Source organism: Crocodylus siamensis, chromosome 3 (assembly GCF_052110815.1).
Source record: "Crocodylus siamensis isolate JL-2025a chromosome 3, ASM5211081v1, whole genome shotgun sequence".
Taxonomy (NCBI): domain Eukaryota; kingdom Metazoa; phylum Chordata; order Crocodylia; family Crocodylidae; genus Crocodylus; species Crocodylus siamensis.
Window position 1 is genome coordinate 142,341,165 of NC_143397.1, and position 14,716 is coordinate 142,355,880.

At 43.9% G+C, this 14,716-nt stretch overlaps 1 long non-coding RNA gene across 1 annotated transcript in view; it reads right to left on the minus strand.

Moving 5' to 3' along the window:
* The window catches only part of LOC149868927 (uncharacterized), a 291,022-nt gene that overhangs the window by 41,609 nt on the left and 234,697 nt on the right, over positions 1–14,716 (minus strand). The window contains exon 4 of the long non-coding RNA XR_016441043.1: positions 8,461–8,630. This is a non-coding gene — a long non-coding RNA (uncharacterized LOC149868927). The remainder of the gene's footprint in view (positions 1–8,460; positions 8,631–14,716) is intronic.

The window sequence follows — 14,716 nt, forward strand, 5'->3', positions numbered from 1 at the left end:
AATTTATGCTTTATTAATATACAACCAATTGGGCTCAACATGGAATGTTTTAGGCAAAAGCAAAACAGGAGGAACATGAACTACACCAAAGAAAATAATGAACATTGCTGTTAAATCTGTCAAAAAGTTTAAATGCTCTACTTATGATTTGTTCTTATCTCTTTGGCATTTGTGACATGCCAGAATATGCTACCTCCCATTCTCACATTTTGTGCAATCAATTCACAGTCTCGAGTATTTGTTTGGATTAGATGCTTGAAAATATTTCCCATAAATAAAGTTTTGGATTTTATCCTTCCTAGTCTCCACTTCTCTTGTGAACACCCTTTATGAATACTCTAGCAAAAGGCTCTAGGGGTAGGAATGATTGCTGAAGCAACACATTTTACGTGAATATTGCAGATTTTTTCAAAATGATAATTTTGGTTTCATAGTGGCAGATGTGGACTTGATATGCAATGGTAATTTAAATCAATGGGTCTATGTCGAGTTAAATTAGCTGAGGATTTGGCCCATAATTATGCAAATCCATACTAAAGACCTCATTCCAAGAGTTACAGTCCTCTATCATAGAAAACATCATATGGCTCCTATATCCAATCAAAAGGCAATATTTCCAAATATTGAATACTCACTATGGGCTGTTTGTGAACAAGGAAGAATAACTGAAACATCTAAGAATCACTGTATGTTTAGAGATAATTACAGAACAGAAAACATTGGGGAAATTATCAAATGATTAGTAATTATGACTGGACAGACAACTTTATATGTTCAGGTATTTGGTACGAATTCTTGGAGAAAGAAATATGCAATTCACTTTCCATGACCATTTGTGTTGGAAAAACCTGATCATAAAAATGTTTGCAGAAAACTAACACAGATGGGGCATAGAAGAAGCAGAAGATGTGAATGAATATTCATTGCTCAGTGTTTTGAAGGCTTTCATCATCTCTAGTGCTGACAGAAGCAGATTTTTCTAGGTAAAATTCTTTTTAAACATATACATTTCTTTTTCCTGTCAGAATCAGGTTTTCTTCTTCTTTTGGCTGATTTTATGTACATTTGGTCAAAGGTCTCCAGTATTAGGATTCTATAAGGCTATCTGGAGCACCACCTCAACAAAAAGACAAGAGCAAATTTGTTGTTGATCATTTTATACCGCATTTTTTGCATACAAGATGCATCTTTCCCCCCAAAATCAGCCCCCCAAAATTGGGGTACACATTTTAAGTGGGGAATCTGCTTTCTTTGCTGGAAAGAAGCATTTTTGGAGATGTGCATGCCACACAGCTGCAAAGATGGCTGCTGCTTGTCTCTGCTCAGTAAATGTAGGGGGAGGAATCTTGTGTTAACCTTTTCATAGATTTACCTATTGCCTGAGCACTGTAGCTTGTGCCCAAAGCTGCAAACGAGATACTTGAGGAGGACTGTGGTGTGGAAACAACATTTTATTTACAGGAACTTGTATAAAGAACTACTTCCAATAAACTGACCGTCTTGCTATTACCTTTTGGAAGGGTCTCAGCCCTAACCTTGTGTGACACAGAGTAAGTCCTCCTGGGAACACAATGGGCATTTTTACATGTGGAAGTGCCGTAGTGCCAGGCACTTTGAAAAGCACTGCAATGGTGGCACTTTTATAAGTGGCAAAATGTGCGACTGGTGGCAGTATGCTTTTGAACTAAAAGACCTTGGATGTGCTTTAGTTCAAAAGTGTGCTGCCGCCATTTTCTGCACACTGACGCACATTTTGCTTCTTATACAACTGGAAGTGGAGCAGCAGTCTGCATCAGCTCCTGTGTAGAGCAGACTTGATTAATCGAGTCTGCTCTGAAGCGGTGGATCTCCAGTGCATCTGAGAACTAAAAGGTACATGTATCAATGCCCAGTGAGTCCAGGAAGCAATCTGCCATACCAAGAAGTTTCTGATGTCACACTTCCTGGACACTTCCACGTTCTCAGGAGGACTTTATGTCACACAGTTGATCAGGACTGGAAAAATCTTGTTTTCTACATTCTGTCTTCTAAAAACAAGGTGTAAGTCTTACTTGTAGGCTTGATGTATACAGGGAAAATACAGTATTTCATTAACTGATCTTTAGATCATAAGAGTTCCGTACAGCTGTTTAAGGCCCAAATGAAGCAGAAATGTTAATCAAAATCCTGGCAATCAAAATCCCATGTAGGGAGGACTCTACGCATCTGGGATACTGAGAAGCAAGCCTCTTTGGGGCTCACTGAAGTGCATGGTGGAGTGAGTGAAAAGCACATAAAAAGTGTGCAGTCAATGAGTGGAGGCACACTGCAATTCCATAAGGGCTAGACACTGTTTGAAAATGAGCACAAGCCAACATACTCCAAGCCCTCCATAGCCTACCACAGTTAGCCACAAATTTGCTTTATAGGTAAGAAGGCCTTTGAAACATACTTTAGAAAAGACTGTTTTGCTGTGTCTCCTTTGACATGCTTTCTGTATTTGGACTTTCCCTGTTGGTAGAAGAAGCAGGGTTTCCTGGTTTTCTTCCAGTGACCTTTACTTTGCCTTTTGAATTATGTTCAGAAACACATATCCTTTAGAATATATCTAAATAATGCAAAATAGTTTGTGCAAGCAGGTCACTTCTGACTCTTGGATACTAGACAGGCCTAAATATTACAATGTTATAATGCAGCGCTTATCTTCCTTTCTGATTTTATGTGAATATTCTCCACAGCTTTTTCTATCTGCATGACAGGCAAATAAATATTAATTTTCTAAATTTTTTAGGGGCTCCGCAGGCCAGATAGAATGGCCTGGCGGGCTGCACATGGCCTGTGGGCCGCATTTTGCCCACCCCTGCCCTAGATGCAATGTACTACTTCAGATGAGCTGTTTCCTGAAGCAGAACCAGGGCAGCTACTTCTGTGCGGGATTTTGGATGAGCTAATTAGCTGTACTGAGTGACAAAGCCAATCACTCTGCACCCTGGGTAGTCAGTCCACTTGCAGGACCATGTGGATGCAGCTGCACTGCTTCAGGGTTTAGGAAGTTGTCCTTCCAGATGAGCAGAGTGAGAAATGCCAAGGATGGTAAGGGTGGCATTGCGACATGCACTTTTTGCCTTGTCTTTCACATGCTTCTTTCAAAGAACAAAACATACCAGCATGGGCAGAATTTTGAAGAGGAGTGTGCAGCTGGTAAGGTTCATCATCACACATGAAACATCACATATTTTCTCATTTAAAATTAAACTAGAAACTTTACTAGGGGCCAAAGGCTGTATTATTCAGTTTAAGATTGAAGCAAAAACAAATGCAACTCCATTGGATTGTTAAAAACAATCTACAGGGCTACGAAATAGGAGCTTCATTACCAGTAGCAGCTAACAGAAAAAGAATAATTGCAGAAAAAAGGATAACTTGATTGGTGAAACATCAAGACCATTAAAAAGAAGAAAGGGTTGTTAACACCTGTGAAATTAAGATTTTAGAAGGGATCAGGAAGATTAGAATGATCCATGAAGTCAGTTGACTGCCTCAGCACTGCCTGACTAGAAATGCTGCTGTCACTGCCAGACAGTTGGTTTTAAACTTTTGGTGGAGCAGGAATCAAAAGGGAGTGTAAGTACACCAGGGTACCCCCTTGGATCTGCCTCTGCATACCATTATTCTAAAACAAATCATTTCTTCCCACTACGATAAGAGTATAAAAGTTAGTTTCAAAAATCAAAATTAAAGCAGATCATCCCATCTTTCTAAATTATCATTCCATTCAACCTATGGAAGTCCAAATTTGTGCTGAGAAAACAGCACAGCTAAGCAAGATCTCATGCAAACTACCTTTACTTGACACTGAGGTATAATAAGTTTTATTTTTCAAGTGTGCAACATCAATACAATTCTTATTGCAATAGCATGGGCAACATAGTACATAGAACTCAACACTGATTCTGGAGACATTAAAAAATAAAGTCCCGAGTGAGCTAACTCTGTAACAATAACTTAATTAAAGATAATGCTGATCTAATTTGGTTCTCCTTTACCACAAATAAATTATTGGGGAATCATACCGAGAAGTGTGACAGAAGCAGGACATGCATGGCAATAAGCCTGTTAGAGTAAATCATGAAGATCGTACAAGAATGTAAAGGAAGATCTAGTTCTGCAAGTTTATAAAACACAAAAAGAAATGTATAAAAAAAGACCTAATGATTAGAAGCCAGATGTCTTATGGAAAGTCCTGGACAATGCCTTTGATTTTGGAGAGGATGAATGTTAACAGAAAGGAAAAGAATAATATTTTTAGTCACAAAAGAGCATGGGGTAAACCATCAGGAATACTCAAATAGCTGGATAAAAAAATCTCCACTAGGAGGGAATTGGAGGAGGAAAAAAACACAGAAGCATGAATTAAGAACAAACTGATATAAATATATTGAATTAGGAAATGGTAGTAAAAAAAAAAATGATGGTACTCCACTATAAAAAAAAAATGCTTGTTTGTCTTAACATCTTCCTTTTTCATCTGACATACATATTGAAGTTTCTCTCTCATTTTTCTGTATTTTTAATTTTTACTCATTTTTAGAGAACAACAAAATCATATCCAGGCAATTTAGTACAAATATATCCTTTTGGCACCAGTCTGCTTTTCCTTTTCCTTTTACTCTCTGGTTCCCACTTCTATTTCCATTGAATTTCTTGGTTCCTGCTTCCATTTTCATTTTCCACCAGTAATCCCTGCAGCTGACAAAGTAAATTATGATTCCTAGGCAGTTTGAAGCATTCATTATATTGGTTTTCCAAGATTCTGATCCTATGAAATCTGCACTTGTAGCACTAGGTCTAAACTGTGAAATGATACATAAAAGTAGGTGCTCTTCCATTATCACATCATACACTGAGACTTTCTTGGCCTTACTTAAACTGGCTAAGGTAATGGCAGGCAAAATACAGCTGTATCCAGCCCATAGGGGCCCCTCCAAAAAACAATTATTCACAGTGTCCCCTCTGAAAGCTAGTGGGAGGAGGGCTTTCAGAGGTTGTGTGCCATTTGACCAGGACCCTGTGCTTCCACCTCCATGGGGCTCCCAGAACTCCATCTGGGAGCCCCATGTGGAGGCACGCCAAGCGCAATGGTGTGCAACTAGACAGTTGGTGACTGGAGAGGGGAGCTCCTGCCGGCAGGAGGCAGGGGTGAGTGTGGAGTTTGTGGGTGGGTGGGGGCCCCCCCGCCATGGCACTCAGCCTGAAGGCAGGCTGTTGGGGTGCCCCGGCCTGCTGCAGACAGAGACCCCCCAGTGGTGAGTGCTGCTGGCTGAATCCTGGGAGCTGCACATAGCAACACGGAGCCTGCCGGCCCAAGCCTTCAGACAAGACCAGGCTGGCTCCATGCCAGCACGTGGGGCTCCTAGCACTACAGGTGGGAGCCATGTGCCATCAGGTTGTGTTGGGCCAGCTCCAGCACTTCAGTGGGGAGCCACACGTGGACATACGGAGCCCGCCTGGCCCAATGGCCCAGGACTCCCTGCAACTCCCAGTCTGTGTGTCACTGGGTCAGCCGGTAGGGGGCTTTCCAGATTAAATAACTGCCTATCACTGGGCTAAGGCAAATGTGATTTGGTAAAAAGGGAACTTTGTGCATGAAAGTTTGTCTAGCATCTCTCCTAATTATATAATTGGTCCAAGAAAGGAAACCCATTCCGTACCCCAACCTGAGCAGGAAAGACCGAGCAGGAGAACCAATCTGTGCTTATCAAATAAAGGCCTAAAAAAGGTTGTTTCTCATATATTTCCTGGACCATCATGGCTACAACACCCTTCCAACTGTACTTTACAATGAGGAACATACACAAGTTTTCTCAAACTGGCTATCTAGGCTAGGTGATAGTATAGTACCTACCACTAGGTGGCAAGACAACCTGCTTCCACTGATCCAAAGCTTAACTAAAGGAGCAGGCACACAAAGCCAAAGCAGTATAACTTTCTGAAGGGAGAGTCAGTGTACAAGGGTCTAGAAAAGACTAAGTTAGCGTCAAGGAGTCACATTAGTTAAGAGGGTCCCTCATGCCATCTTACAGCTTGCCTCACCATCTTTCAAGAAATACCATATTTTCATACTACCCCCAGCACTTCTTGTGTTTGAAAGGCAGAATGAAGAAAGATCTTTCCTTGAAAATGCCAAGAAATATTTTTGCAGGGCAACCACAGGCAGTTTGAACAGAGGGAGCAGAAACATGTGGCAGGACATGCCCAAGAGAAAGGCTGGGCAGCTCCACTCCAGCAGGATCAGGCTCTTAGCTGATTTTGCAGGTGTGGCTGGCTGCCCATCAACCTTGAGAAGAGGGGATGGGCAGTTTGGCTTCTACATGATTGGACTCTCTGCTTCCCATACTTTCTTCCTTAAGACATGCACACTAATTTTCAGTAGCTAATTTTCAGAAAAAACATCTTCATTTTGTATGCGAATCAATTCAGTATAACTCATATTTTAATATTAATATTTAATATTTGAATTCAGTCTTCAGTAAAATTGGACAATGCTGACTCATTTCTAACAACGACCATTCCATGACTACATGAACTAGTACATAATAAACATGTGCATACTTCGGGCCTGCAAGAGTATGGAAAAAAGCACAGTACTGCTGATCAAATGCTGTTTCTGTGATCCTTTTTCTTTGTACTCAGATGCCAAGCTGATAGACAGGTTAATGATAGAAGTTCTTAGAGGCACCCATATTTTATGAAACCATGGATTAGATAACAAACCCAGTGAGAGCAACCTGTTATCAAAATCTGGCATGTCCTCAAATTCACCGCCTTCACAGTGAGACACAGACTTTGTAAAGACCTTGATCATTCAAATATTCCATTGGCACTGCTAAAACAGTCCAAGCAAGAGTTTCCATTAGGTCTTTTTTTCTCCTTTGATTAAAATACTGAAGAATGATATGGTCATTAGGCCTGTGCAGAGTGGCTAGTTTTCATTTTGGATTTGGATGATTCAGGGAACAGTGACTGGATTCAGTGATTCAAATTACTGTCCCAAATTGATTCAACCAAATCTGATTTGGAGATTTGGCTGCTGCTGAATCAGCTGAATCTCTGAATCACACAAGCCCCATCCCCCGTCTGCTCTCCCAGCCCCAGCTTCTGGCTCTCTGGGGAAAAAAAAGCCCTGACTCACCAGCTGCTGCCAGGTTGATGGGGGGTGATCATTGCTGCACCCCACTACCCTGCACTGTGCTGCATGGGGAGATCTGCCACAAGCCCCCAGAAGCCCCAAGGTTACTGCAGCAGTCGGTAAGTCCAGGCTTTTTTTTTAAACAACTGCGAGCTGAGGTGGGTGGAGCATCCATATGGGTGGGGGGGCTGGGAGAGCGTGCAGGGGTCGGGGAAAGCTCTGGGGTATTGGGGGAGCAGGCAGGGGATGGGGCCTGGCAGGGGTCCCCCCTCCACCAGCCTCCCCTCCCTGCCCCCTACTTATTAGCATGGAGTCCGGGTCCAGCTCCCTGTGGCAGCCAGTGGGGACTGTCCAAATCACTGAAGCTCTCCAAATCGATTCGGAGAGCTTCGAATCAATTCGGATCTTTTAATTGGTCCCCTGATTTGATTTGGATTTAGAGATGCAGCTGCCGAATCAGGCCAAATCTCCTCCAAATCGAATCAGCACCCAAAGCCTCATGCAGCCCTAATGGTCATGGGCAGACCCATCAAAGAATCAAGCAGCTTCTTGTCGGGACTTCGTTGCACTGTTTTAATTTAGACTTCCACTTCTATAAGGCAACATATCACAATTTTTATTTAGATACATCTTCTTAGCAAAAAGATTTCAGAGGAAAAAAGGAAATAAAAATGCAGCAGAAGAACCTTGTCTTCGTTATGTTGATGGGGACACTATAGCTAACACCAAGTCCTTTATACAATGGTTTGCATTTATATTCTTTATTTCGGTGGGTATAGAAATCCATTCCGAACCCCAACCTGAAACAGAGACCAAGCAGGAAAACTTATCTTTGCTTAGCAAATAAAGAGGGAAAAAACAAACCATACTTTCTTCTTTATCTCCCAGAGGATAGAGCTGTAAACATTATGATCTTTTCCACTTTGTCAATATCACCTTAGGTATGTACACAAACGCATCTGCCTCCTTTATTTATTCAGTAATCAAAACTCCAAGTCTACAGGCTAGTCGTAATGATGCTTTGCCAAATGCCCTCTCATTTCCTCCACTGACTTAAATGAAATCTAATTGAAGATTTATACTTAAGTAGATGAAGGGAAACAGAAAGTTTTCAAATGGTCTAAACACTTTCTGATGGGTAGGACTACGGGAATAAGGTGGATATCCTTGGATAAAATATAGCAGTTATGTATTCAACGAGATAAGAACATGGTAATTATCCTTGGACTTCGATAAGTTGTATGTTTTTTCTCACCTATAGCATATTCAGATCCAGTGTAAAATGTTCTTACCATGACTGTTCTTATCAATTCTTCAGTTTTTCTTTAATCTTCTATATCTACTTATAAAATGTACTTTTCATCCTTTCTCCACCTCTTTTTCCTGTCATCTTTCCTCTTTTTCCCCTGGTAGCTTTATCTGCTTTTTCCACTGTAGTTACTAGCTTTTTAATTTGTAAAACCTGAGAAATGAAACAAAATTAAAACAGTAAAATCATTCAATCTTTCTCCTCTTTCCTGTGCCATCAGCACAACATCTTTCTCAATAAACAGCAAAAAGCTTTATCAGAGGTAATCCTGGAGTTTCAAAATAAGTTTAAAAACTTTCTCTGACTTCCTTCATCTCTGGAAAGAGATGAAGATTGGTTCAATGTAACTGAAGTCTTTGTGTTTAATGGGGAAATATGTTTGCAAATTGTGTTAGACAGTAAGACAAGACTGTGTAACAAGACAAGACTGTGTTGTGTAAACGACAAAAGCAAGAGTAGCAATCCAAAGCCTATTTTATCAGGTACATCTGAGAGACTGCCAAGGCTTAGTTAAAGTGTGACTCTGTAAGGAAGTTTTGTTTTAGGTAGAAAATTAATTTCAAACTTGCACAAGCAGAAATTAACACAAAACAAATGATTTAATCTGAATGTGAAATCATAGCAGGGGATATGTATTAAACTGGTCAATAATAAATTAGAGTATAATGACAGGTACTGCGCATTAGCATTTACCATATTTACTTGCATATAAGACAAGGTTTTTCCACTAAATCAGTATTGGGGGAAAAAACTCTTATCTTATATTCACATACAGGAAAACCTCCTTATTAAATACACTACCTATCATTAAACTGCTGCCAGAAGTAGCATGTGCTCAATAACGGAAAGCAACTATGAAGTTGATTGAATCCACACTGAACATGCCTGTAAAACTGCAACAAAGCGCTCATTCTAGGGGGTGACTGTGACCCCCCTTGGTGGTCGCTCAGCTCTAGCTTGGTCCACCTTTCTGAGGACCCTTTGCATGTCCACCATACCTTGAGGCTGTAGTCCTGAAGGAAGAGAGGCTGCCTCAAGGCTTTCCAAGTCTGGTGTCACCCACTGGTTCACGGGCTAATTATGTATCTTTGGGTATCTGTGTATGCTTGCTGGGACTCAGCCTTCCTGGTCTCATCCCTCTTTTCCTTTGGGCTGGTTCCTGTAGCCTAGGTCCACTCCATCACACCTAGCTTCTGGGCCTCAGCTTTATCCTGACACTTCTTGGGCGTTGCCTGCCTTGCTCTGGGCTCCAGGCTCACTGGCCCCATGCTGCTATGCTCCTGGCTGCTGCATCCTCAGTATGCCTTGAGCCTACACCCAGTGGGGTTCAAGGTGAGTATGTGTCCCTAGGACACTAATGGGACCTCCAAACTACCCCTTAGTTCCAAACCTAAGCCACTAGTACTAGCTGTAACCATAATATCAGGCCTTGGGCTGTAACACAAAACCAGATCAACTGGGTTCAAACCTGCACCTAGCCCATAGGCTATATTCCCCTGTAAGTGAGCAGCACCTTGCCAGCCATCCCCGGGCAGATCTACTGTCAGCCAGGCTCTCCTCTGAAGCTTCTACGTCAGCAACTCTTCCCTCTGCAGCTCCCAGGGACAGACTGCCCTGCTCTGATTCAGGATCTCTGTTTATATGGCTCCCTGGCCCTGCCCCATGCTGGTCTCCTGCCTCCCAGAGCTGCCATAGGTGGTTTCTGATTTGGCTTGGTGGAGCAGCTTCAGGAAGGCCCCTTGCTGCTGGGACCTGCGGTGTTTCTATGCAGGTCCCTGACACCTGATGATGCCGTTGCTGCTGGCTCTGTGGTAAGTGTTTGCTTGAGTCTTTCCTACCTTTAAGTCTACACCTGGGGGCTTCTCTGGCTAGCAGGCTCCAGAGTTTGCAGTCCCTTCTTAGTAATGAAGTAGGGGCCCCATTACAAAAACATGTGACTGATATTGGGAAAACATACAGATGGGAATGTGTGTGTGTGTGTCTTAAAAAAAAAAAAAAAAAAAAGGGCAGTTGCTCCCTTAGGAGGGAATGGGCACTAACCTAGGGCTAGAGACAGACATTCAAAAAGCCTGAGCCTGAATTGATTCAGTCTTTGCAAGTTAATTTAATTTGGCTAGACTAAATCACTTTGTAACTACACAGACATCCCAGATATACAGGCACATGCCTGCAGTGGCTCAGGCTACAAGCCAGGAGGTGCTAAAGCAGCCCTCCCTTCCCTTCCTTAGTACTGAGCTGAGGGGGGCCATGGCCAGGCTCTGGCAGGACACTCTGATTAGGGAAGGTTCCCCTCCCACTTCTGACCAGCCCAGCAGGGAATTATTAACAGCGTTTATCACCCCTAACTCAGTGTTTATCACCCCATTAAGAAAACAACAGAGGGACATTACCAGCTAACAGTTGATTCTCCTTTTGTCCCATCTGCCACAGCACAGGACCATAGGCAGCATATGGTCTTCTAGCTAATGCTGAGAGGTGTCCGTAAGGCAGAGGGTGCAGGGGGATGGGGTGGTGATAAGCAGGGACACCTGCAGTCTGTGCTGAGCTGCAGCCAGGGAGCAGAGGGGAGGGCCAGCTCTGCTGTGGAGCAGAGAGACCTGCCCAGCCCAGAGAGCATGCTGGGATGCTGGGAGACTCTGGTTTACCTTAAACCAGGAAGGGGTCTCAGACAGACATTGCATAAACTGGTTTAACCCAAATCAGTTAAGTCCGTTACTACATTCAACCAGGTTTACCTCAAACTGGTTTCAGCCATTTTCAAACTGGTTTATATGCACTAAACATCTGTTTTGTTACAGGTTTACACCAGTTTTTAATCACTTAAACTGGTTTATGCGTAATGTCTGTCCCTAGCCTAGAAGTACTGCAATGCCATGACAGTACTTGGAGAAGCTGGAGCAAGCTCCAGCACCATCCCTGGTGCCAAAAATGCCAACGGGAACCTTTTAAAACAAATTTTATTAAAAACACACTTATCACCCTACACTTACAAAGTTACACATATTGAGCATCCTTATTTTACCAAAATTTCATATTGGAAAAACAATTACATTTCAAAACCTACAACTACATATATTAAACCCTTAAACAGCATACATCAACTTCCCACAAAAGAACTCCTTATAGAACTCTTTTCCTTCATACAGAAACTCATGAAAAATTATGTCAGTAACCACCTGAAACTCTCCACCCCCGCATCAGTCCTCTCTGTTGTCTTAGTGAAATAAGTGTGTCCAATCCTTTTTCCTCCACTTATTCTTTGCCTCTTCTTCTCCAATCTCTTTCATGTCCTGATTGATATAGTATTACAGTTCATGTAGCCCCAGCTTCAGGCACTCTCTTTCAGTGAAAGTGAAACCCTTAAACATCCAGAGGTTTCTTACTTTCCATAAACTAGCTTTAAAACATGTTAATAAAGTCCTTTAATAATGTTTCCTCCATTCCCCTTGGTATGAGTCCATACAGTACCATCTCCTACACTAACAAGATACTCAGAAAGTGGCAAACCCTTTTCCACACACCCTTTTCATAGTTTCATAGTTTCATAGTTAGTAGGGTCAGAAGGGACCTGAGCAGATCATCAACTCTGAACCCCTGCCATGGCAGGAAAGAGTACTGGGGTCAAACGACCCCAGCAAGGTGTTTGTCTAGTCTTGTCTTGAAGACCCCCAAGATAGGAGCCAGCACCACTTCGCTTGGAAGTTGGTTCCAGATCCTAGTCGCCCTGACAGTGAAATAGTGCCTCCTGATATCTAGACTGACTCTACCCTCTGCCAGCTTGTGACCGTTATTTCTTGTCAGTCCTGGTAGTGCTCAAGGGAACAGGGACTCTCCCAATGCCTGCTGTTCCCCACTGACTAGTTTGTAACAGGCCACTAGATCCCCCCCTCCACCTTCTCTTGTGGAGCCTGAACAGGTTCAGGTCCCGCAGCCTCTCCTCATAGGACCTGCCCTGCTGCCCCCGATCATGCGAGTGGCCCTCTTCTGGATCATCTCCATGTTGTCCACATCCCTCTTGAAGTGCAGCGCCCAGAACTGGACTCAGAACTCCAACTGCGGCTTGACCAGTGTCACATAGAGGGGGAGGATCACCTCCTTGGATTTGCTTGAGATGCATCTGTGGATGCATGACAAGCTGTGGTTGGCCTAACAGTGTGGGCCCGAGGACTGAGCCCTGCAGAACCCCACTGCCCACATCCCTCCAGTTTGAAAATGACTCATCCACCACCACTCTCTGGCTGTGGCCCTCCAGCCAGTTGGTGACTCATTTAACTGTGTAGGTGTCGACACCACAGTCCCCCAGTTTTTTAATGAGAATGGGGTGAGAGACAGTGTCAAAGGCTTTTTGAAAGTCCAGAAAGACTACGTCCACTGTTGCCCATGCATTTAAGGATTTGGTGACCTGGTCATAGAAGGCCATCAGGTTGGTCTGACAGGACCTGCCCTTAATGAACCCATCTTGGTTGCCCCTACGAATAACCTCCCTCGCTGGCCCCTCGTGGACATGTGTCAGGATAATTCTCTCAAAAAGCTTGCCCAGGATCAAGCTAAGACTAACTGGCCTATAGTTTCCCAAGTCATCCTTCCTCCTTTTTTTGAAGATGGGAACCACGTTGGCGCTCTTCCAGTCCTCTGGCACCACACCAGAGCACCATGAGTGCTCGTAAAGCCGTGCCAGAGGTCCTGCAATGACCTCAGCTAATTCCCTCAACACTCTGGGGTGGAGACCATCAGGACCAGCTGATTTAATTACGTCCAGTCCCTCCAGTAGTTCCCTGACTAGATCCTCACTGACCCTTGGCCTAGGTGTGCCTCCCCTCGGGCCTGAGGGGGGCCCGGTGGGGGGTTGATCCGGTCCCTGCTCAGGAAAATGGAGGCAAAGAAGTCGTTAAATAGGTTAGCTTTGTCATCTGGTGTGACGAACAGATTTCCTAGTGTGTCCTGCAGGGATCCCACATTACCCAGTACCTTCTTTTTGCCCGCTATGTATTTAAAAAAGGACTTCTTGTTGTCCTTGATCTGGGTAGCTAGTCCTAGTTCCATCTCTGACTTGGCCTTCCTGACTGCCCCCCTGCATCCCTGAGCAACCGCAGTATAGTCTTCCTTGGTGGTGGCCCCTCCCTTCCATTGGGTGTGCGCCTCCCTTTTAGCTAGGAGACATTCCCAGATGCTTTTGGTGAGCCATGGGGGCTTTTGTGCCCTCCTGCCCCCTTTGATCTGTGTTCAGATTACCTCCCTTTGGGCTTGGAGGATCGTCTCCTTAAGGAGCGACCACTCTTCTTGGACACCTGGCTCCCCTCCCCTCCAGGACCTCAGTGATTCCCTGACCATTCTCCTTAGCTCATTGAAGTCTGCCCTCCTGAAATCTAGGGCTGCTGCCTTGCTGTAGGCCTTTGCCACCTTGCGCTGGATGGTGAATTCCAGCAGGCGATGATCGCTGTTGCCCAGATGGTCGAGTACCCACAGCCCCCTCACCAGGTTGTTGCTCGTGGCCAGCACCAGGTCCAACAAGGCATCTCCCCTGGTGGGGCTGTGCACCTCCTGGGGTTAGATGCATGGCACAGAACACATCCCATTGTTTTTCTTCCCTAAATCTCTCCCTTGAGCACATAGATGAGCTTGTCAGGCTTCATCTGTGTTGCACCTCTCTCACCAGCAAGGTATTTCTTACAACCATCCACACTAGGTCATCCTGTTCCTCTTTGTTTTCCCACCACTGCTCCCCACACCTACCTTCTTAACTTGTCCTTCTGTGACATGTTCCACCAGCACCTTCCTGTCTCTCTCCCTTACTGCTTTCATCAATTTCTAATGATCCTTCAAGACCTCCAGCCCTACTTTCCCTATTATATACTAGGGCTGTGCAAAATTTCGCTGCCAGTTTTGTTTTGATGCTGTTTTGACTCATTTGGAGATCAAAACAGCAAAATCAAAATGAAACAGATATCATCAAAACAGCCTCAAAACAAAATGAGGCAAGTTGAAACATTTCAAAATTTTCTAAACATTTCAATTTTCGAAGCTGATGTTGGGCTTACTTTCAATGCCTTCAGGGAAAGAGAAACTCAAGTAAGGAGAAGGAGGGGGGAGAAGGGGTCAGGGGGGAGAAGTGCTTTCATTATTGACTGTGTAGCTGGCCAGTGACTGGCATCCTTCTCTGGGGTCTCTTCCAACCCCAGGGCTCTGGGGGAGGGATGGAAAAACTGTAAAAATGGTGGCATTGCTTAAACTGCCCTGCT